This window comes from Rana temporaria, chromosome 3 (genome assembly GCF_905171775.1).
Source record: "Rana temporaria chromosome 3, aRanTem1.1, whole genome shotgun sequence".
In the NCBI taxonomy this organism is placed as follows: domain Eukaryota; kingdom Metazoa; phylum Chordata; class Amphibia; order Anura; family Ranidae; genus Rana; species Rana temporaria.
In genome coordinates this window covers 443481088-443505629 of record NC_053491.1, presented here as the reverse complement: position 1 = coordinate 443505629, position 24542 = coordinate 443481088, and the positions used below count along the sequence as shown (strand labels likewise).

At 44.6% G+C, this 24542-nt stretch overlaps 1 protein-coding gene across 7 annotated transcripts in view; it reads right to left on the bottom strand.

The window, feature by feature from the left end:
- Positions 1-218, bottom strand: part of NFIX (nuclear factor I X) — a 273828-nt gene extending 273610 nt beyond the window's left edge. For 3 of the 7 annotated variants that reach the window (XM_040346501.1, XM_040346500.1, XM_040346502.1), the window contains exon 1: positions 66-217. The gene's annotated coding sequence lies outside the window, so the exon portion shown is untranslated. Of the gene's footprint in view, positions 1-65 lie in introns of all 7 variants that reach the window. The other 4 variants (XM_040346497.1, XM_040346496.1, XM_040346504.1 and 1 more) reach the window with 2 other exon arrangements.
- Between the last annotated feature and the right edge of the window lie 24324 nt (positions 219-24542).

The window sequence follows — 24542 nt, the reverse complement described above, 5'->3', positions numbered from 1 at the left end:
TATTGAGTATAAAAATAGAGAGTTAAAAAAAATGGTGGGAAAAAAAGGCGCCTGGTAAACCTTACATCTCCTGATCCTTTCTGCTCTCCTTGAATTGCTTTTACTCTAACACCCAGTCCAAAATGTAGGGAAGTCAGCGTTGAAACACTGGAACCTTGCCATCTTCTATGCAAGCCAGCCTGTAGGATTTCTCAGCTGCAGTCAGCCTGCAATACACTTTTACAGGAAGGGGGGGACAGAGAGAGAGAGAGAGAGAGAGAACGAGAGAACGAGAGAGTGCAGAAGAGAGACACACTACATGTCTCTTCCCCCCCTCACCCAGTACCCTAACTTTTACTTTTTTTCTCCCTTTTTCCTATTGCATTCTTTTTTTTTATTTTTTTTTTATGTGTGATAAACGCCACTTGTTTTATTTTTCTTCCACTCGCTTGCCACTTTAGTGCCAGCTCTGATGTTGGCATGGATTTTACTTTTTTTTTTCTTCTTCTTGGCTGGGTTTTCACTCCACCCCCCTTCTTCTCCCCTTACCCCAGCTCCTCCACCCCTTCCAAACTCTGTTTCTCTGGCCTGCCCTCTCCTTTTCTTTTTATTTTTTTTCCTCTCTTTTTTTTTTTTTTTTGCTCTCCTCCTTACCCACCACTTTTACACCCCGGCTGCCGATATTTTTTTATTTCTTTATTTCTCCACTTTTGCTTTTGCCAACTGTCTCTCAGACTGCCCTTGTTCTTTTCGACGTGCCTTCCTTGTTTAAACAAACCCCCCCCCAACCACCACCCTTGCACACACTCTCTCTCTCCCCCCGTTTTTTCCTCTGTCCTCACAAACACATGTTGTCCCTCTTTCTTTCTCTCTCTTTAATTCTGAGATGGAGAGGGTGCCAGGCTAAAACTGAAGTCGTGATTGAATTATTAATAGGAGAATTACAGTAGTTTTAACATTGTGTAATCTTTATGTGTGCCATGGTGAAAGTAGGGGTGGGTACGGGCCAGGAAGGACTAAACAGGGGGGGGGGGGGGGATGCCAGCAGCCAGGATTGGGGTGAGTTAAAAAAGATCAGACTGGAAAGTACAAAGTTAGGAAGGAGTCACCAGCGAGACGGAGAAGGCAGAGGACGACAGGGGAGGAAAGGACCTGAAACCAGAGACGGCCGGCGCGCAGAAGGAACAAAGTTTTGGCGTTTTTTTTTTTTTTTTCTCTTTGAACACAGAGTGCAAACTAAACTGGGCGTAAGTAACTAGAAGAGGTGTACTGTACGGAGAGGATTCTGCAAGGGGAAGGTGAGCTTCGAAAAGGGAGCAGAAACGAGGGAGGGCAGAGCGGAGAAACAGTTGAGGGAGTTGATTTTGGGGGCAAAGTTAAGTCACTTTTTTTTCTTTTTTTTTTTTGCTGCAACCTTAATTCCCCCCTGCAGCATGAGGCGGAGGAATGTGGTCATATAACATGTGATAGGGCAGATTAAAGGGACAAAGGTCCTGGTGGGTGAAGGGAAAAAGGTAGTCGGGAGAGATTGCATCTCTGCCTGTTCTGGAGTGACACAGCACCTGGAATCTACTATTGTGGAAGGGCGGAGAATTAAAAAAAAAAAAAAAAAAGATGGAGGGGTTAGGTGAATAGGAGGAAAGGAAAAGAGGGGGGGGGGCAGCTAATAAAAAGTGAGAGAGGACAGGAAGACGGGAGAATAAACAAAAGGCAATGGGGTGTTCAGGAGGAGGGATGGGGACAAGCACAAGGTGTTGCAAGGGTTAAAATAGCTAGAGCGTGAGTATATGACTTATTAGGCACGGAGCAGATTAGTGAGGATACGAGAGAAAATAGATTGTGTGAAGTGAGCCAATGAGCGTACGCATGAGTAAGACTTCTTTCGAAAACTTAAGCAGCCCACAGACATGAGATGGTCGGTTTGGATCTCTTGCCTGTGGTGGCAAGCAGGTGCCCCCTGGCTGACAGGGGCCACTGATTAAGGAAGTTAGTAAACCTGTCCCAATCACACTGAGTCTGCCTGACTGCCCTCCTTACCCCTCCTCCACTGGCATAAACATGTTCGACCGGCAGAGACAACCTTGCACGTTTATGGAAAGCACAAAAAATTTGCTGTTCGAGATGATCAGGGGGTAGATCCACGTACATCGGCGCTTCTCTCCGCCGGGCGCAGCGTATCTAAGATACACTACGCCGCCGTAACTTAATTTTTTTTTTTAAATCCACAAAGAATGTGCGCCGTAAGTTACGGCGCCGTAGTGTATCTTTGGCGGCGTAATGGCGCGGCATTCAAATATCTGTGATAGGGGCGTGTTTTATGTAAATACGTTGTGACCCGACGTAAACAACGTTTTTTTTTAAGTGCGCATGCACCGTACGTGGGGGTATCCCAGTGCGCATGCTCGAAATTAAACCGGAACAAGCCAATGTTTAAGACGGTGACGTCATTCTACGCAAATCCCTATTCGCGAACGACTTACGCAAACGACATAAAATATTCAAAATGCGAGGCGGGAACGACGGCCATACTTAACATTGAGTACGCCTCATAACAGCAGCTTTAACTATATGCCGGAAAAAGCCGAACGCAAACAACGTAAAAAAATGCGCCGGACGTACGTTCGTGGATCGCCGTAACTAGCTAATTTGCATACTCGACGCGGAATTCGACGGAAACGCCACCTAGCGGCTGCCGAAAAATTGCAGCTTAGATCCGACGGCGTACTAAGACGTACGCCTGTCGGATCTAGCCGAGATGCCGTCGTATCTTGTTTTGAGGATACAAAACAAAGATACGACGCGCCAAATTTGAAATTACGCGGCGTATCAATGGATACGCCGGTGTAATTGTTCTGTGGATCTGGCCCCAGATGTGCAGCGAATCTTTTAAAGTTACAGACACCATAGGTTAAATGGCTCATTATGAGCAGTGAGGTGCTTCTCATAATCACTTGCTTATCCCCAATACTCAATTATCTGCTAACAAGCTCACTTATGCCGCGTACACACGATCGGTCAAACCGATGAGAACGGTCTGATGGATCGTTTTCATCGGACCAAACCGATCGTGTGTGGGCCCCATCGGTTATTTATCCATAGGTTAAAAAAAAGCAATCTTGTTTTAAATTTAACCGATGGATACCTAACCGATAGAAAAAAAAAACGATCGTTAGTAGGCACTTCCATCGGTTAAAAATCCACGCATGCTCAGAATCAAGTCGACGCATGCTTGGAAGCATTGAACTTCGTTTTTTTTTCAGCACGTTGTTGTGTTTTACGTCACCGTGTTCTGGCACGATCGTTTTTTTAACCGATGGTGTGTAGGCATGACTGACCATCAGTCAGCTTCATCGGTTAACCGATGAAAACGGTCCATCAGACCGTTTTCATCGGATGGACCGATCGTGTGTACAGGGCTTTAGTGAGGGGGTGGATCTACAGGTTTTCCACTTTCCTTCTAAACATCTTTTCTAATGAATTTGAACATTAAAGGGGTTGTATGGGTTGTATGTCATGCCGCGTACACACGACCGTTTTTAATGTCATGGAAAAAACAATGGCCCAGATTCAGGTAGAATGGAGCAATATTTGCGTGGGCAAAGAGCAAAGATTTTTCTCTGCGCCCACGCAAATATTTCCATTTGCCCAGCGATTCACGGAGCAGTAGCTCCGTAAATTGCGCGGGCGATATGCTAAACAGCCGGGCGTAAGGCTGCCTAATGTAAATGATCCCGCCGGGGGCGGGAATCATTTAAATTAGGCGCGCTCCCGCGCCGAGCGAACAGCGCATGCTCCGTCGGGAAACTTTCCCGACGTGCATTGCGGCAAATGACGTCGCAAGGACGTCATTTGCTTCTAAGTGAACGTGAATGGCGTCCAGCGCCATTCACGAATCACTTACGTAAACAACGTGAAATTCAAATTTCACGGGCGGGAGGCGCAGCTATACTTTAGCATAGGTTGCCCCTGCTATAGCAGGAGCAACCTTATGCTAAAGTCGCCGTACGGAAACTCCGTACCTTGCGTGCGCAGGGCCCGCGCAACTTTTGTGAATCGGTGGTAGTATGCAATTTGCATACTATACGCCGATCACAATGGCCGCGCCCCCTAGCGGCCAACGCAAGAATGCAGCCTGGGATGTGAAGGCATAAGGAGGCTTATGTCTGTCACATCCTAGGCTGCAGTCGGTGTAACGAGGTTCCTGAATCAGGAGCACTCGTTACACCGGAGCAAGTAAGCACTTGCGCCGCGCAACCTATGGTTGCGCGGGCGCAAGTGCTTCTTGAATCTGGGCCCATGTTTTTCTCGACGTGATTCCTCTCAAGCCTGCCTTGCATACACACGATCGTGATAAAAAATGCTCGCGCAAAGCGCGGTGACGTACAACACGTACGACGGCACTATAAAGGGGAAGTTCCATTCGAATGGCGCCACACTTTGGGCTGATTATGCTAATTTCCCATCTCATAACCTGCTTCTGAGCATGCGCGTTTCCCCCCCCCTCATTAAAGCGTACACACGACTGTTTTTCATGACAAGAAAAACAACGACGTGAAAAACCACGAGAAAAAATAGAGCAGGTTCTAAATTTTTAATGGACATTTTTCTCATCGAAAATGCTCTGGAGCCTACACACGACTGTTTTTCACGACCAATTTAAAAAAATGCATTTTCTCGTCATGAAAAACGGTCGTGTGTACGCGGCATTATACTTACCTCTACTGTGCAGTTCGTTTTGCACAGAGTGGCCCTGTGCGTCCTCTTCTGGGGTCCCACAGCGGCTCTCGCGGCTCCTCCCAGCAAGAGCTAACCCCCTCTGGTAAGCTCTCTATAGGGGGCGTTACCTTGCGGGCGCACTCCCGTGTGATACAGTCGGCGACCATAGCCAGCAAGTGTATGACTCGGCCCCACCCCCTGGCGCGCCGCGTAATTTATTTGATTGACAGCAGCGGAGCCAATGGCTGCGCTGCTATCAATCTAACCAATGAAGAACCTTTAAGCCGGTAGGAAAACTACGTGGGAAAGAGCACACGGAAGGTCGGGGCTCAGGTAAGTAAAATGGGGGCATGGGGGGGCCGGAGAGTGCAAGGTGTTTTTTTACCTTAATGCATAGGATGCATTAAAGTGAAAAAACACAAAGGTTTACAACCACTTTAAGACAGGTACATTGGGGGCTGGTATGAAGTGTTGTGTATAGCTGAGGGATGCATTTGTGGCTGCACTGACTCTTATTATTGCATGTAGGCGTGCAAACGCATTTAAACAAAACAGACGTAAACCCGTCTAAACGCAAAGGATATAAATGTGCCTAAATTAGTCTTAAATCATCTAAATGGATACCTTGTTCTGCCAGCAGGAACCTGCATGCCCTACCAAAAAATGCACAGGTCGCCTTAAAGTGGTAATAACTTTTTTTACTCCTGCAAGATAAAGCCATAACGTACTAGTGTGCATCGCATACTAGCACATTATGAGTGAGTGAGTGAGTGAATTACTTATATAGCGCTACAAATGCAAACTGAATCGCCTCAAGGCGTTTGGGATCCATTTTCCTTCAGTTTAACCCTCAGAATAGATGGGTCTTTAGTTTTTTTCTGAAGGCCAGGTGATCAATTTCCATTCGGATATTAGTTGGTAAAGCGTTCCATAGTCGAGGTCCTTGAACTGAAAAACTACGTTCTCCTTTGGTCTTATATCGGGCTTTGGGAATTTGTAATCACGTTTGGTTAGTTGATCTAAGAACTCGATTTGGGTTTTGTTGTTTTATTTTCTCACTTAAATATAGGGGCGCGCTTCCGTGTACACATTTGTGCGTTATGCATAAGGCCTTGAAAGTGACTCGGTCCTTTATGGGCAGCCAATAGAGGGATCTCAGGGACGGGGTGATTGGTTCCCAGGGTTTTTTCCCTGTTACCAGTCGAGCTGCCATGTTTTGGATGATTTGGAGCCGGGCGAGTTGGTACTTTGGGAGTCCGAGGTAAAGGGCATTTGCATAATCCAATCTGGAGTTAATGATTGACCCTACCACTACCACTGTGTCTTCTTTAGGAATGAAGGGAACCACTCTTCGTAGGAGCCGTAGAATATGGTGCGAACCTCTAATTACTGATCCTATTTGTGCATCCATTGTCATGTCCGAGTCAAAGATGACTCCTAGACTTTTGACCTTGGTGCTAGGGGTGATGGTTTGTCCGATGGACCGTTTTCATCGGACGAACCGATCGTGTGTGGGCCCCATAGTTTTTTTTCCCATTGGTGAAAAAAAATAGAACCTGTTTTACAATTCTCTAATGGTTAAATAACCGATAGAAAAAAACGATCGTCTGTGGGGAAATCCACACATGCTCAGAATCAAGTCGACGCATGCTTGGAAGCATTGAACTTCAATTTTCTCTGCACATTGTTGTGTTTTACGTCACCGCGTTGGACACGATTGGATTTTTAACTCATGGTGTGTAGGCAAAACTGATGAAAGTCAGCTTCATCGGATATCTGTTGAAAAAAATCCATCGCTCCGTTTTCATCGGATGAACCGATCGTGTGTACGTGGCATTAGTCTTGTTGATAAATGCCCCCTGACGAATAATGCCCGCCCGGTACTGCGCATGCATCGTCATACAAATTGATGATCAGCTGTACACAGCGCCTATGCACTATACCCAACATAGTGCCACACGCTCCCGATGCTCGTGCAAGTCTGCAAGGGGTGGACTTGTTCATGATGGGCGTGTGTGAGGGGTGGATGGCAACAGAAAGGGGATTATTTTGTAATGATGGGCAGTGCTGTCACGAAACTCAAACACATCTCCTAAACAAATATACTGTATCTCTGCTATTCTTTCTACACGTGTTGCCCTTAACTCGGCATCGTATTCCAATGTTTGGCGGCTAACATCGGGAGCTTATTCCAATGTTCGGCGGCTTTCGGCAAGGCGCATAACAGGGCGGGCATTATTCTCCAGGGGGAATTCATCATCAGAACACCGGCCATACACAAAGCTAATTTCTTTCCTGCAACCATGGGTTGCAGAAAAGAAATTTGCTTGATTCTCCCATCAACACAGACTCCCATTAACAAAGTACAGGCCCTGCAAAATCCCTCCTGCTGGGCCATTGTCTTCACCCAGTGGCGTGGGCAGGCGGGGAAGCCGTTCCCGCAGGGTAATTATTGCTACTGGCTATAGCAGCCACTAGCGATAGCGATAATCGCAGGTAAAACCCAGCATGCTTGTACCCAAGTTGCTTAATCGATTCCTGCTGAACCGGCTGAGATTCGAACCATGTATGGCCTACTTTAGAGTAACATTTAGTGAAATCACAACGGTTCATTGCTGGAGGCTCTGACATGAGGAAGCAAAGCCTACCCATCTACCAAGATGGCAGCGTTCACACAGAGACACAGTGCAGAAGTCATAGTAAGTCAGTAATGAGAAAAGATCTGGGCAGCTTTTAAAAATATTTTTTTTTCCTCCTACCCCTGTCTATTAAGGGTCAACTGCTCCTTGAGCCAATAATCAACTCAGAATCATTGGGGGAAAAAACTTCTAGGAGCAAGGTCTAAGATAAGTTATCCACTGCTACACCCCCCCCCCCCCCCCGAGTCTAAACGATCGGTAGACCTTTACAATATGGGTGGGCAAGCAAAAATACTTTTAAAGGCTGACCAGAGTTCACTGTAAACTGAGCTGAAAATATGTAAGAGGCCTTGTGGACCACAGTTGAGTAACACAGCTTAAATGAAACCTTTCATAACCAAAACTCTTATACTGTTGTTACTGGCCTCCTGAAAATGCTGGTTGTCTGACCACCTTACTGATCAAGTATGCAGGTCAGCAGTTCTGCCTTCACTAACTGCATAGAGAAACAGAAAGTTTCAAAGTCAACAAGATGGTTAGACAAAGAGAACATTAACAGTGAGGTCAACAATGGTAGGTTAAACATTTTATTATGACAGCTTACCTTTAAGGCTGCACTCCGAACAAAGACCGAATTACATAGTTGCAATGCCTATATGTACACTGTTTTACCCGGCAAAAGACTCAGGCCGCGTACACACGACCGGTCCAAACCGATGAAAACGGACCGAAGTCCAGTTTCATCGGTCCAAACCGACCGTGTGTGCGGCCCATCGGACTTTTGTCCTTCAGACCAAAGTTTTAGAATTTGCTTTAAAATCGAACCGATGGACGGCTGACCATCGGTCAGAACCGATGGTTAGTACACAAAAGCATCGGTTCAAAATCAGAATCAAGTTGACGCATGCTTAGAAGCATTGTACTTCTTTTTTTTTCAGCACGTTGTGTGTTTTACGTCACCGCGTTCTGACCCGATCGGTTTTTGAAATGATGGTGTGTACGCACATCAGACCATCAGTCTGCTTCAGCGGTTAACCGATGAAAACGGTCTGTCGGACCATTCTCATCGGATGGACCAGTCGTGTGTACGCGACCTCAGAGTTATGGTTAGCCGGACCTTGTAATCCCTGCCAGACGACACAGTCAGGCCCTAGCCCTCCCTGTAGGTTACACTGCAGTGGCACAACACAGCCTGGTCTAAAACCCGTCCTGGCATGTGATTGGATATTAAAGTTGCTGAGGGAAGTAGACAAGAGCGTAGAAATGGGTCCTTTGCCCAAAGAGAATACAGACCTCACTGGTTCTCAGTACTTTAGCATTTTGCTCCAGGGGTCGGCTGCTGGTAGGTTGCAGCACAGAGGCTTCAGCTCCAAAAAACAATTTAATGCTATCTATCACCCAAAATTTCCATTCAAACTGTGTAATGAAAACCTAATTGAAAGTAGGTAAAAATTACCTAAAAAGTGGTCAAGAATTTGCAATTCCCAGTGGAATGAAAGTGGTTGATATTTACAAAAAGTTGCCAGGTATATGGCCATCTTAATGTTGGCTACACACATGGAAATTCAGTTGCTTTCATTCAGCCTTTAACCACAAACCTTTCCTGGTTTTAACGGACCAAATGATAAAAGTGAGGTTCGAGACTGATCATATATGCCCTTTTGAGCAGCATTTAGTCCTTTTTAATTGATGCCCACCTCATTTTTAAACATTTGGTTGCTGAAAACTAGGAGACCAATGTGGTTGAAAACCATTTGAATGCCAACAAATCCCCACAAAATTACCTAGTTTGCAGCTACCATCAACCCTTCTCTACCTCAAAGCTTAACACTGACCCTAACCACCAAAAAGAGTCCTCAACTCTTAACTCTCCCCACCCCCCAACCCCAAATGTTTAAATATTAAACTTGACCCCAATGCTGATCTCCATCCCTAGCACAAACAAAAACTAAAATTCCTAATAAGGCCCTAAAGATAATCCAACTAAGACCTTTTCTTTTGCAGTCTGTGGCCTATTGGGCCAAGTAGCCTGTTATAATGACCAGCCAATAGAAATGTATGAGGCCTCGTAAAAACCAGCAAGAAACTTGCTGGGAGAAATTTTTTTGCCGAGGAAACCAGTCGTGTGTACATTTTCGTCGAGGAAACTGTCGAGAAACTCCACGAGCCAAAAAGAGAGCATGTTCTCTATTTCCTTGACGGGAATGGAGAAAATTGGCTTGTCGAGTTCCTCGACAGCCTAACAAGGAACTCGATGAGGAAAAAGATGTGTTTTGCCCGTTGAGTTTCTCAGTCGTGTGTATGAGGCTTGAGAGAGGGAAGGAGCAGTAAGCTACCAGGAAGTGTTGGATTAGAATGACTAAAATGCCCATGTGGGCGGAGTAGGGGTATTGAAAACTGTTGCAGGTATATGTTTGTCTGATATGCACCTATAAGTGCCTGAACATTATATCAGCAGGGCAAATAGTATTTGTAGAAGGAGGCCTAGTGGCCTCCATGTTTCTTTCTTTCAAGCTTTTTTATTATTATGAATAAAGAAAGACAAAGTACAATACAATCATTATGCATAAAGGCCACATAGGTCAGAATCTCAAACAAAGTACAACAATGCTATAACGATAGCATCATTCCAAACACCATGATACTATGGTGTGGGCACTTGCAGAGATTAGAAGGTTATTAAAGCAAAAACAGACCAGAGTTACCCAAAAACGAACAAGGGTAGAATCATATCCCACTCATATGATCCCACACCTCAAAAGTTTTTAAATCGGGGATAAGTCCTGTCTAGAGAGACTTTTAGCCTAGAAATGGAAAGAGAGGGAAGACTAAAAATGGAATAAAATGTAGGAAAAGGAGCCTAAGCAGAAGACCCTGCCTTGGGTCCTGAAGAGATAAAAAAGGTAGAAAGTATAGAGAAAAAAAAAGAAGGAGGAGGAGGAGAGGAAAACCCAGATACGACCTCTAATGCCACGTACACACAAACAGATTTTCCGTTGTAAAAAAATCGAATGGTTATTCCAATGGAATTCCGCTCAAGCTTCGATCGTCAAGAATGCGGTGACGTACAACACTACGACCAGCCGAGAAAAATGAAGTTCAATGCTTCCGAGCATGCGTCGGATTGTTTCCGACCAAGCGTGTTTTTTTTCCCGTCGGAATTCCATACAGACGAACGTATTTTCCGATAGGAATTTTTTCTGTCGCAAAAATACAGAACATGTTCTCTATCTAAGTCCATCGGAATTTCCGACGGAAAAAGTCAGATGGAGTATACACACAGTCGGAATATCCAATGAAAAGCTCACCATTGGACTTTTTCCATCGGAAATTCCGACCGTGTGTACAGGGCATAAATTATCATTGCCCAGGGGTAAGGCCCAAGAGGGGCATGCGCCTGAGAGAGAGTCAGTGAGCTTACTTGCCAGGTGTTCATTAAGCATTATCCTGGAAACTTTGCATCTAAACAAAGCAATGTGAACTGAAGGGCGCTTCTAGGATCGAGCGATGGCCTGTTTGGTGGCTACTCCACGGTGCTTTCATGGCAGGTTTCCTAAAGAGTGGGAACAATCCAAGGATGGTAAAAAACGCACCAAAAGTGGATGTAAACCCGATTCATTAAATTTGAGCTGGGCACATCTATCTGTAGTGTTTTGGTATCTCTCTCCGTAGCTCTGTTATCAGCCTGAGAGATAGAAGTGTGTGTCGTGGGGGGGGGGGGGGGGGAGGTTGCTATAACTAGATTAGCAGTCACCTTGCCGTCTAAAAGCAGAGTTGTAAAAGCATTTTAATTTTTCTACCAATGTGGAGGGGGGGGGGGTGTCTTTCCTCCAATCAGCTGCTTCCAGTGTATTCCAAACCTTCTCTAACACTGCAGAATGAGGAAGTGAAAGTTCTTACTCGATGTAAGAATTCTAAAGGATATATACAGCTGAAGATAGCAGATATGCATGTAAAACTTATGTAGGGATATTTTTTTTTATCTCTGTGTATCATCTGAGGCTGTTCACTTCACTGGGTGTATGTGAGGGTTTACATCCACTTTAAGGTAAACCGATTAGAGGAAGGAAATTTGGTTAGGAAATTTCCATGCTGAAGTCTCTGAGATATATAAGAAGCCAAAAACTGACCCACCTCTAAGGCCTCGTACACACAACCATTTTCCTCGGCAAAATCCATCAAGAAAAATGCTGGCAGAGAAAAACGGTCGTGTGTATGTTTTTCGTAGAGAAAACTGTAGTGGATCTCAACGAGAAAAAAAGAGAACATGTTCTCTTTTTTCTCATCGGGAGTCTCAATTTCCTCGTCATGTTTCTCGTCGGGCTGGTTTAAGATGAGAAACACGTTCGTGTGTATGCTTAGAAACCTGCGCATGCTTAGAATAAAGTATGAGACGGGAGCGCACCTTCGGTAAAAGTAGCGTTTGTAATGGAGATAGCACATTCGTCACGCTGTAACAGACTGAAAAGCGTGAATAGTCTCTCACCAAACTTTTACTTAACACGCAGTAACATGAGATTAGCAAAAGAAGACCCAAGGGTTGTGCCAGTGGAATTGAACTTCCCCTTTATAGTGCAGTTGTACGTGTTGTACATCACCGCGTTTGAGAACGACGAGATTTTGTCTGTACGTTTGACAAGATTCTCGTCAAGCTTGACAAGAACCTTGTCGAGAAAAACAACGTTTCTTTTACGACGAGATTCTCGGTCGTGTGTGCGAGGCCTAAGTGATCACTTTTGGGTGGGCCAACCTGAAAAAATAAAGACTGAAATATGACAGGAACTGAATATAAGATACAGAAATTTAATTTTTCGCTTTGGATTGAGTGGGGAAAGGTCAAAATTTCTCTTTAACCACATTGGGGAGATTTTCCCTCACTTGTTGGTTCTCTTTTTACATTGAACTTTTTACAATACTATCATTATAGCATTGGTAGTAGAGTTTGTTAATGTTGAAGTAAAAAAAAGAAAATGAAAGGCAGAGGTTCTAACTCAGATGACCTTAAACTTTTTAAACGAAGGCCCAGTTTACTATTACTAAGACTTTAGGGACCAGGCTTTGGCCAGAGGGTGCAAAAAATGTCCTGATATCGGTGGAAAAAAACCTGACAAAGTACCTGTGGTCAGTTGGAAGAGGAATAATCAGCCAAAATTGATATCAGTGGGAAAAATAATGCCCCCGTTTATCGTGTCAGTCAGGCAAATTGTGCCCCATCTCTCGAAACAGTGGGGCGAATAATTCATTGTTAGTGTCAGTGGGAGGAATAATTTCTCATTGTTGGTGTCAGTGTGAGGAATAGTGTCCCATTGTTGGTTAGAGTGGGAGAAATAGTGCCCCATCATTGGTGTCAGTGGGAGGAATAGTGCACAATTGTTGGTGTCTTGGGAGGAATAGTGCCCCATTGTTGGTGGTCTTGGGAGGAATAGTGCCCAATTGTTGGTGTCTTGGAAGGAATAGTGCCCAATTGTGGGTGTCTTGGGAGGAATAGTGCCCCATCGTTGGTGGTCTTGGGAGGAATAGTGCCCAATTGTGGGTGTTAGTGGAAGGAATAGTATTCTATCATTGGTGTCAGCGGGAAGAAAAGTGCCCTATCATTAGTGTCAGTGGAAGGAATATTGTCCTATCATTGGTGTCAGTGGAGCAAATTGTGCCCGATCTTTGTTGTCAATGGGAGAAATAGTGCCTAAAGGGCCGGCTAGTTAGGTGCAAAGGACTGCATCCTTCCATTCTATGCACAAAATAATGTTTTGGCTGTGTTTGGGTTACTTGCCTGGCTGTCTCTGGTCTCAATACTTTAATTGTACCCGAACACGTAAGATGCATGTCCCTGTTCTGCACACTATAGTCTCAGAAAGAAGTGGAACTCAAAAACAGCCAGACAACTAGCCTTTTCAAAGGGAGAGGATACCAGTGATAAGCCATCTCAGTACAATTTACCATTTAGCCACTGGAATAAGTAGTTTGAGAAGGCAGCCAAGAGATTTGGGGCAAAATTTACCCAGATAGAGTTGAGAGAGAAATAATGGAGTGAGGTCTGTTGGGTAAATCGGAAACTTTCCTGAGAATATACGATCTTCCCTCCTTCCAGGTTCCACGTACTTTCTCATTGCTAGCTGGGTCATTTTTTTCATGGGTGGAAGGGTTGCCATTTTTTTCTCAGCTTGATGACCACTTTTGCATCTCATTCCATCTACCTTATGCAGTGAACATGGAACTAATACTTGAAAAAGGGGTTAGGCCTCGTACACACGACCGTTTTCCTCGACAGAATCCATCAAGAAACTTGGTGGCAGAGCTTTTTTGCAGAGGAAAACGGTCGTGTGTATGTTTTTCATAGAGAAAATAAGTCCTCTTTTTCCTCGTCGGGAGTGTCAATTTCCTCGTCGTGTTCCTCGTCGGGCTGGTTTTCGACGAGAAACACGTTCGTGTGTATGCTTAGAAACCCGCGCATGCTCAGAATAAAGTATGAGACGGGAGCGCACCTTCGGTAAAAGTAGCGTTTGTAATGGAGATAGCACATTTGTCACGCTGTAACAGACTGAAAAGCGCGAATCGTCTCCTACCAAACTTTTGTTCGCACTTTTGTTTGCAGTAACATGAGATTAGCAAAAGCAGCCTCAAGGATTGTGCCAGTGGAATCGAACTTCCCCTGCCGTCGAATGTGTTGTACGTCACCGCGTTTGAGAACGACGAGATTTGGTCTTGACAGTGTGTACGCAAAGAAAGCTTGTCAAGTTTCTCGACAAGCCAAACAAGGAACTCGTCGAGGAAAACGATGTTTCATTTACGACGAGTTCCTCGGTTGTGTGTACGAGGCCTTGGAGGAATTTTCCACTGATCTTTTCCCTTTGCTCAAAAACATTGTTTATAGTAATATTTCTTGGAATTCCCCCTTATAGATGAGCTCTAGGAATATATTATATAAAACAAAAACTAACAGTAATATATTTATTAAAGCGGATGTGCCACTAAAAAAATATATTAAAAGCCAGCAGCTACAAATACTGCAGCTGCTGACTTTTAATATAAGGACACTTACCTGTCCTGGAGTCCAGCGCCGTCCGCAGCAGATGACGAGCGATCGCTCGTCACCCTGCTGCTCCCCCCTCCATCCACGGTGAGGGAACCAGGAAGTGAAGCGCTCCGGCTTCACTGCCCGGTTCCCTACGGCGCATGCGCGAGTCGCGCTGCGCCCACCGATTGGCTCCCGCTGTGTGCTGGGAGCCGAGTGTTCCCAGCATACAACGGGGGACGGACGGGAAGTAATGAAAAAACCCGTCTTTTGCCCGTATCGTGTGGCCGGAAGTAGGTGCAGATACCTGTCTGTAGACAGGTATCTGCACCCCCCTCCCCCCTGAAAGGTGTCAAATGTGACACCGGAGGGGGGGAGGGTGCGCAACTTCACTTTAGAGTGGAGATCCGCTTTAAGAAAAAAAATGTAATCAGCTTTAACCGCTTAAGGACCGCCGCACGCAGATTTACGTCGACAGAATGGCACAGACAGGCAAATGGACGTACAGGTACACCCCCTTTAATTTGCTGCCCTGTGGTCACGCGTGCTGCTGGCGGTGCGCTTGCCACTCTGTTGCCAACTCCGTGACCGTGCCTGCGATACGGACGCGATGTCCGCCGGTGTCCCGCGATCATGTCACGGAGCTGTAGAACAGGGAGATGTCAGTGTGAACACAACATCTCCCCATTCTTCCACTCATCGGGAGCAGCGATCAGTGACGCGTCACTCATAGCCACGCCCCCTAACAGTTAGAATCACTCCCTAGGACACACTTAATCCCTTCAGCGCCACCTACAGGTTAACCCGTTCACTGCCAGTGTAATTTTTACAGTAATCAGTGCATTTTTATAGCACTGATTACTGTAAAAATTACAGTGGTCCCAAAATGGTGTCAAAAGTGTCCGATGTGTCCGCCATAATGTCACAGTCATGATAAAAAATTCTGATCACTGCCATAACAAGTAAAAAAAATATATTAATAAAACTGCCATATTACTAGTAAAAATCACCAAAAATTAGTAGAAGAATACATATCGGCCTAAACTGAGGAAAAAAATATTTTTTTTATATATATATATTTTGGGGATATTTATTATAGCAAAAAGTAAAAAATATTGCATTTTTTTCAAAATTGTCGCTCTATTTTTGTTTATAGCGCAAAAAATAAAAAACTGCAGAGGTGATCAAATACCACCAAAAGAAAGCTCTATTTGTGGGGAAAAAGGACGTCAATTTTGTTTGGGAGCCACGTCGCACGACCGCGCAATTATCAGTTAAAGCGAGGCAGTACCGAATCGCAAAATGTAGCCTGGTCTTTGGCCAGCCAAATGGTCCGGGGCTTAAGTGGTTAAATGTTTAGATATAACAAGTGTAAGCACCAGAATTTACCTTGGTATCAGCCTATTTTTCCCCCTGAGCTGCAGAGCTCAGCTGGATGAGAGAGAAGCAGACATATGGGCCAATTAAATGTGCTGATAAGAAACAGATAAACAGGGAGATAGAGCAAAGATAGATCTAATGAGTCTGCTGCTGTTCCTTCAATGCCAAATCACAAGCTGATGACGTAAAGGTGAAAATCTCAGGACTGGATTACCAGAGATATAGAATATTTTTAGCAGGTATGTATTTCAACCTCAAAATAATGTAATGTGAAGAACAAAATGTTGAAGATGGGTAGGGAAAGGATTGACCATCTGCCATCTAGGCCGTATTTACTATTCGGCATTGGCTGGTGCATTGGCTTGTGCCTATAGTTGACAGAGACAAAAGGTGGCTTTTTCCTGCATAGATAATTCCCACCAATTTATACCATTATCATTAGAAATAATTGTTTCTTATATGCTTATTTACATATTTGAAAGATATGGTAGGAAAAAATGGACTTTGTAGGCACTACTTAGAAATATAAAAAAATGATTTTTAATAATCTGCAAATGGAGTACAATTCCAAAGAGGAAGCCAATTGCATCTAATGAAATGTATAGAATACAATACACAATAAAAAACAAAATATCAGAGAATAAGACCAGGTGAGAAGACCACAGGTATACACTTGTTGTAATTGTTGTTATCACTGTCGCCAAGTAGACACGACGATTAGGATTAATCTGACCTGGGTCGACACCGTCAAAATCTTGACATACATGGAAGTTGCTCAAAAGTTGCTCAACAAGTTTCGCGGATCATAGCCGCTTCTTCAGGAGCTTTAGAACGACAACATAGAAAGAATAACAGGTAAAAGACAGAAAAAATATGCTAAAAAACAGATCCCAGAACTGGGATCTTAACCAGTTAACAACCGCCCTATAGACGATATACGTCTACAAGGCGGTTACTTAACTCTGGGAGGACGTCCACGGACGTCCTCCCAGAATTGCGCTCCCGAACGCCCTCTGGGGCGCGCACACGGGAATGTCCGTGACCGCCGGGTCCGGAAAACCCGGCGCATCACGGATCACGGTAAATCGCCGCTGATAGCGGTGGTTTACCACATGATCGCTCCGTCCAATGACGGAGCGATCACTTGTAAACAAACCGGCGTCATGTGATGACTCCGGTTCCTCCCTCCCCTCTCTGTACCGAACGGTACAGTGTGAGAGGAGAGGGGGGGGGGGAGAGAGCAGATGCAGCACGAGTGCTGTGGGCTGGATCTGTGACACATGCAGTCACAGATCCAGCCAGCCATCCATCCCTGCTCAGCCATCCATGCCCCATACTGTGCAATACTACACACCTATACTGTGCAATACTCTGCAATACCCCACACTACTCTGCAATACCCCACACTACTCTGCAATACCCCACAATACCCCACAATACACCACAATACCCTGCAACGTTACCTATGGGGATTTTTAAGTAGCGAAGTTTGGCGCCATTCCACGAGTGTGTGCAATTTTGAAGGGTGACATGTTGGGTATCTATTTACTCAGCGTAACTTCATCTTTCACATTTATGCAAAAGAATGAAGAAAAAATACTAAATTTGCTATATTTTATAACAGAAACAAAGAAAAATTATTTTTTTTTACAGAATTTTCAGTCTTTTTTCTCTTATAGCGCAAAAAATAAAAAACCCAACGGTGATTAAATACCACCAAAAGAAAGCTCTATTTGTGTGAAAAAAAGGACGAAAATTTCATTTGGGTAAAGTGTTGTATGACTGAGTAATTGTCATTCAAATTGTGAGAGCACCGAAAGCTGAAAATTGGTCTGGTTATTAAGGGGGTTTACGTGCCCAGTGATCAAGTGGTTAAATAAGCATTGGATATTTATCAATACACACTCACCAATCCAATGGTGTGTTTGGGGAATGTTCAGCGTAATCGCATGCTCTTCCAGAACAGATGACTAGTGCCCCGCTGCACCCGGGCCGGGTGGAAAAAGATGGATGTGAAGTCCCGTACTGTAGACTGCTGTAGCCAATTGTCGATTCAGCTGGTGTACAAGGGGGTACAACAGGTAACTAAAGAGATAGCTATATTTTAGATTGATGGCCCAATATACTCAAAAATAAAATCCCCTAATACAAAAAGGTTGATAAGCTAACATTGGAGCTAATTGTTCTAACTAATCCTGCCGAATCAATGTTCATGGGAAATTACATATTGTCACATTCTTTTCAGCAAGGTTAGGATCAATAAAGGCTGAAAAGATTTGATCGGGTGTTATGTTGGGCTAAAAAGATGATGGCTCCTCAGTGGGAAATCAGTCCCATTGTTTGAATTGCTGGGTATCTTTTCCTAGAAGAAACTTATCCTCATTTCCAATGTGGTCACTGAGACAGGAAGTGAAGAGGCATCTCTCCAGTTTGTTGTCAGGGACAAGGAGAAGTCAAACAAATGGATTAAAATATGAGGACTGTGCCGAAAGTAATGCAAAAGTGGCTATAACTTTTTTATGGACTTATTTAGGTCATTTAAATTTTACATATTGGTAGAGTTACTTTTCCTCTATAGTAAAACTTTTCTTTTTCATTGCAGGTAAATAATGGATTCCAAGCAGAAGCAACATGCTGTCATTGAGTTCTTGACAAAGGAGAGGTGCAGGCTATCCAACATCCACAGAAGGCTACAGAATTTTTACGGAGATGACACAATTGGCAAGAGCCACCAATGACAAGGCACTGCTCTTGTCATTGGTGTCCCCTCTGTAAACATTCTGTAACCTTCTGTTGATGCTGGGCACCCCTACTTCATCAAGAAATGAATGATGGTCCATTACGTCTGCTTAGATTCCATTATTTACCTGCAATTAAAATGAAGAAGAAAAAGAAGAAGAGTTACTATAGAGCAGTGGTCTCCAAACTGCAACCCGAGGGCGAGATGCAGCCCTTTGATAGCCCTTATTCGGCCCTTGGGTTACTACTCTTGCCAATGATATGAGGCACTATTCATCCCTCTGACACCAGTGGTACATAATTTTTGCCACTGACATTAATGATGGGACACAACTCCTCCCACTAATATTAATGATGGGCCACTATTCCTCCCACTAGTATCAATGATGGGGCGCTATTGCTGCCACTGACACCAACGATGGGGCACTATTCTTCCCACTGGCACCAATGATTGAGCACTATTCCTCCCACTGAAACCAGCAATGGGGTACTATTCCTCCCACTGACACCGACAATGAGGCACAATTTCTCCCACTGACACCAATGATGGGGCTAATCCTCCCACTGAAACCAGTAATGGTGTACTGTTCCTCCCACTGACACCAATAATGAGGCACATTTCCTCCCACTGACACCAATGATGGGGTACTATTCCTCCCACTGGCACCACTGATAGGACACTAGTCCTTCCACTGAAACCAGCAATGGGGTACTATTCCTCCTACTGACATCAATAATGGGGAACAATTCCTCCCACTGACACCAATGATGGGGCTAATCCTCCCACTGAAACCAGCAATGGTGTACTATTCCTCCCACTGGCACCAATGATAGGACACTAGTCCTTCCACTGAAACCATCAATGGGGTACTATTCCTCCTACTGACATCAATAATGGGGAACAATTCCTCCCACTGACACCAATAACTTCCACTGAAACCAAAGTTGGGGCATCATTCTTCCTCCTACTGACGACCAATGTTTATTCTCGCTGATGCTGGGTCCAGAACATTTTCTACCACATACTGGCCCCAATCCGTCCCACCCAAAGTCTATAGGACAGTAAACTGGACCTTTCGAGATCCCTGTTTAACATAGAGGAACCCTTGAAATAAAATTTGGGCTTCAAGGAAACCCTGCTAATAATTATTACTTTTTACAGCTCACAGTACATTAGTGTGATGGTCAGTGGGAAGAATGCTCCTTACATTTGTGGTCATTGGGAAGAATTGCCCTTACAGATTGCTAAAAATACCATTGGTGCCAGTGGTTACTCACCTGAGAAGCAAACTTATTTCTCAAGGAACCCCTAGGAACCACTGGAGAAACCCTGGTTTAGAAACCCTGCTAGAGGATGGGTTACTCTACCAACATGTGAAATTGGAATGACCTATAAAAGTAAAAAGCTATACCCACTTTTGCATTCATTTCAGACAAGAAACTAGTATTTTTGGAAGCAATGGCAGCTTATAGGTATAGTTTTCTTTACCTGTAGCTAAAGACATCATGCAGAAAAGTGTGGATCACAGTCACTGATAAGCCCCATACACACGATCCGACAACGATTGTGTAATGGCAGGATTTTTGTCAGAGAATCGTACAATTGTTGTCGGAATTTCCGACAACAAATGTTGGATATCATGTTCTCAAATTTTCCGACAACAAAAGTGTGCCGTCAGATTATCCGATCGTGTGAAAAACCATGTAGTTTCGCAAATGTTGGCTAAAAAAGTTCTGCCGTCTTTATGCAGAACAAGTTCACGGGCCAACGCCCTTTGCACAAAATTCCACGGATTTGTCCGATGGAAATCCGATCGTGTGTACGAGGCTATAAAATGGAGACTCTTTCCACTGTAGCTTAACCACTTAAGGACCGCCTCCTGCACATATACGTCGGCAGAATGGCACGGCTGGGCACAAGCACGTACCTGTACGTCCTCTTTAAGTGCCCAGCCGTGGGTCGCGGGTGTGCGCCCGGGGCGCGCGCCCGCGACCCGGTCCGAAGCTCCGTGACCACAGCCGATCGCCGCCGGAGTCCCGTGATCGGTCCCCAGAGCTGAAGAACGAGGAGAGCTGTGTGTAAACACACCTTCCCCGTTCTTTACTGTGGCGCTGTCATTGATCGTCTGTTCCCTGATATAGGGAAACACGATCAATGATGTCACACGTCCAGCCCCGCCCCCCTACAGTTAGAAACACATATGAGGTCACACTTAACCCCTTCAGCGCCCCCTAGTGGTTAACTCCCAAACTGCAATTGTAATTTTCACAGTAAACAATGCATTTTTATAGCATTTTTTGCTGTGAAAATTACAATTGTCCCAAAAATGTGTCAAAATTGTCCGATGTGTCCGCCATAATGTCGTGGTCACAAAAAAGTCATTAGTAGTAAAACATTTTTTTTTTTATAAAAATGCAATAAAACTATCCCCAATTTTCTAAACACTATTAGCTAGATTCAGGTACGAGCCGCCTATCTTTAGGTCGGCGTAGCGCATCCCATTTGCACTACGCGGACGTAACATAGTGAGGCAAGTACTGTATTCACAAAGCACTTGCCTCCTAAGTTACGTCGGCGTAGCGCAAATGGCCCGGTGTAACCCCGCCTAATTCAACATAGGCAGGTAGGGGGCGTGTTGTATGGTAATGAATTCACGATTCATTACCATACATGTAAATGAAGCGCCGATCGTAAGGCGCATGCGCGCATGCTCAGGATAACGTTGCCAATACTCCTTGCTTTCGACGTGAACGTAACCTACGCCCAGCCTCATTCTGAATCGGCTTACGCAAACGACGTAAACGACGTGAAATTCGACGGCTGTCCGACGTCCATACTTAACATTGGCTGCGCCATCTTTTTGGTGGTTTATCTTTACGCCTGAAAATGCCTTACGTAAACAGCGTATCTTACATGCGACGGCTGTGCGTACGTTCGTGAATAGGCGTATCTTGACCATTTGCATATTCTCGGCGTAAATCGACGTACACGCCCCTAGCGGCCAGCGTAAATATGCAGCTAAGATACGATGGCGTAGGAGACTTACGCCGGTCGTATCTTAGCAACAGATAAGCGTATCTCAATTTGAGCATACCGCTTAAAGATACGACGGCGCAGATTCGGACTTACGACTGGGTATCTACTGATACGCCGTCGTAAGTCTTTATGAATCTAGCTATATAAATTTTGCGCAAACCAATCGATAAACACTTATTGCGATTTTTTTTAACAAAAAAAGGTAGAAGAATACGTATCGGCCTAAACTGTGGAAATTTTTTTTTTATATATTTTTGGGGGATATTTATTATAGCAAAAAGGAAAAAATATTGCATTTTTTTCAAAATTGTCGCTCTATTTTTGTTTATAGCGCAAAAAATAAAAACCGCAGAGGTGATCAAATACCACCAATAGAAAGCTCTATTTGTGGGATAAAAAGGACGCCAATTTTGTTTGGGAGCCACGTCGCACGACCGCGCAATTGTCAGTTAAAGCGACGCAGTGCCGAATCGCAAAAACTGGCCGGGTCCTTTACCTGAATTTTGGTCCGGGTCTTAAGTGGTTACATTTTATCACTTTTAAATCATCAGGAATATAAAGGGAAGTCGGGGACACAGTGCAATGTGTGTAGGAAAAGGTCTATATGTGTGTGCTCTGTACCAGGTGTGTGCAATGTGTGTGCTAAGTGTAGTTGATCAGGACGTATGGGAGTAAGCATAGCATACAGTGTGTGCATATGTACAGATTGTGATGTGCGTATAGCGCAATGTAGGGCACATATGTTTCAGCACAGCCATGATACCATCAGGCAGGCAGACAGACTGCTATTTCAGCACTTGTCCCTGTGTGTCTGAACAAGGGATATGTTAGCGATGATATAAAGCAGGCCTCACATCTGGCACTAATGGAGATACATCTGCTGACCCTCACAGGTTTATGTGTCAGATGGCGGCAAGGGTCATTAGGATGGGTGTCTTGGATTATACAAAACTGCCTGCGGCTCACAGGTTTGGCTATAAAAATGGAGCACATGGGCATTAGCTCCAACGCTTATATTCAAGATGGCATGGGAAGCCCAATCCCTAAAATGGAATTCCAGATACGGAAATTTTTACATACAGTAGTTACATTGGTCCAGCTTGGGCCATTGTAATTATACAGTGCTTTGTCATGTCACAACCAAAAACATAAAATGTATTTTATTGGTATTTTATGTGATAGACCAACACAAAGTGCCACATAATTGTGAAGTGGAAGGAAAATGATAAATGGGTTTCAATTTTTTATTTTTTTTTACAAATAAATATCTGAAAAGTGTGGAGTGCATTTATAATCAGCCCAATACATTGTAGAACCCCGTTTCACTGCAATTACAGCTGCAAGTCTTTTTGGGGATGTCTCTTCCAGCTTTGCACATCTAGAGGGGGGCATTTTTGCCCATTTTTCTTTGCAAAATAGCTCAAGTTCTGTCAGATTGGATGGAGAGCGATTTTCAAGTCTTGCCACAGATTCTCAATTGGATTTCGGTCTGGACTTTGACTGGGCCATTCTAACACATGAATATGCTTTGATCTAAACCAGGGGTCTCCAAACATTCTAAACAAAGGGTCGATTTATTGTCCTTCAGACTCTTGGAGGGCCGGACTTTGACCAGCGGGAGTAGAAATTTTCCTGGCATCATTGTTAGTGAACATCTGGTATTAGGGGGGAGGAATAGTGCCCCATTGCTGGTATCATAGGGAGGAATAGTGCTCTATTAGTTGTGTCAGTGGGAGAAATGATGCTCCATTGTCGGTGTCAGATGGCAGAATAGTGTCTCGTATCAGTGGGAGGGATAGTGCCCCAAGGGCCGGATAAAGGCAAGCAAAGGGCTGCATCCGGCCCTCGGGCCACAGTTTGGAGACCACTGATCTAAACCATTCCATTGTAGCTCTGGCTGTACGATTAGAGTCATTGTCCTGCTGAAAGGTGAACCTCCCCCCCCAGTCTCAAGTCTTTTGCAGATTCTAGCAGGTTTTCTTCCAAGATTGCCCTGTATTTGGCTCCATCCATTTTCCCATTAACTCTGACCAGCTTCCCTGCTGAAGCAAAGCATCTACACAACATGATGCTGCCACCACCATGTTTCACGGTGGGGATGGTGTGTGCAGGGTGATGTGCAGTGTAATGCCTCTCACACACGATCGCGATTTCCGACAAGAAAACCACGTTTTTTTTTCAGCAAGAAAACAGCTGAAATTTGTCTTGCATACACACGGTCACACTAATCTTGGTTAAAATTCCGACCGTCAAAAACGCGGTGATGTACGGCAAGCCGAGAAAAGTGAAGTTCAATAGGCAGTTCGGCTCGCGCAGGAAGAGGAAGAGAGAGTGCTTTCTGCAGCATGGGAGGGCGATCGAGGAAGACCCATGAAGTTGTGGAGGAAGCGGTAAGAATCCAGCATGCCAATCCCCCCTGCTCAAGAACTACTTTTTTGGCGTCCCGCGGCAGCAGACCCCCAGGCCCCCCCCCCGCTCAACAACTCAAAGCCAGGTGATGCTCTCCAGGGGGCTCCTTCATCAAAGCTGTAGGGGGCCCCAAAAAGGGGAGAGAAAGAGGGCCAAATGCCCGGACAGGATTCTTCAAAGAGGAACAAACTACAGTAGATTTTAGCAAATAATAATAATTTTTATTGTAAATAATTCCACCATAATGTCATATAATTTTTTTTTTAAATGATACCTCCGCCACACCTTCTTCCACACATGTGTCCCCCACATGGCTTCCTGCAAACTGCAAATAGGACTTCTTATGTCTTTCTGTCAACAATGTCTTTCTTCTTGCCACTCTTCCATAAAGGGCAGATTTGTGGAGTGCACGACTAATAGTTGTCCTGTGGACAGATTCTCCCACCTGATCTGTGGATCCTGCAGCTCCTCCAGAGTTACCATGGACCTCCAGGCTGCTTCTCTGATGAATGCTCTCCGTCCCCGGCCTGTCAGTTTAGGTGGACGGCCATGTCTTGGTAGGTTTGCAGTTGTGCCATACTCTTTCCATTTTCGGATGATGGATTGAACAGAGCTCCGTGAGATGTTCAAA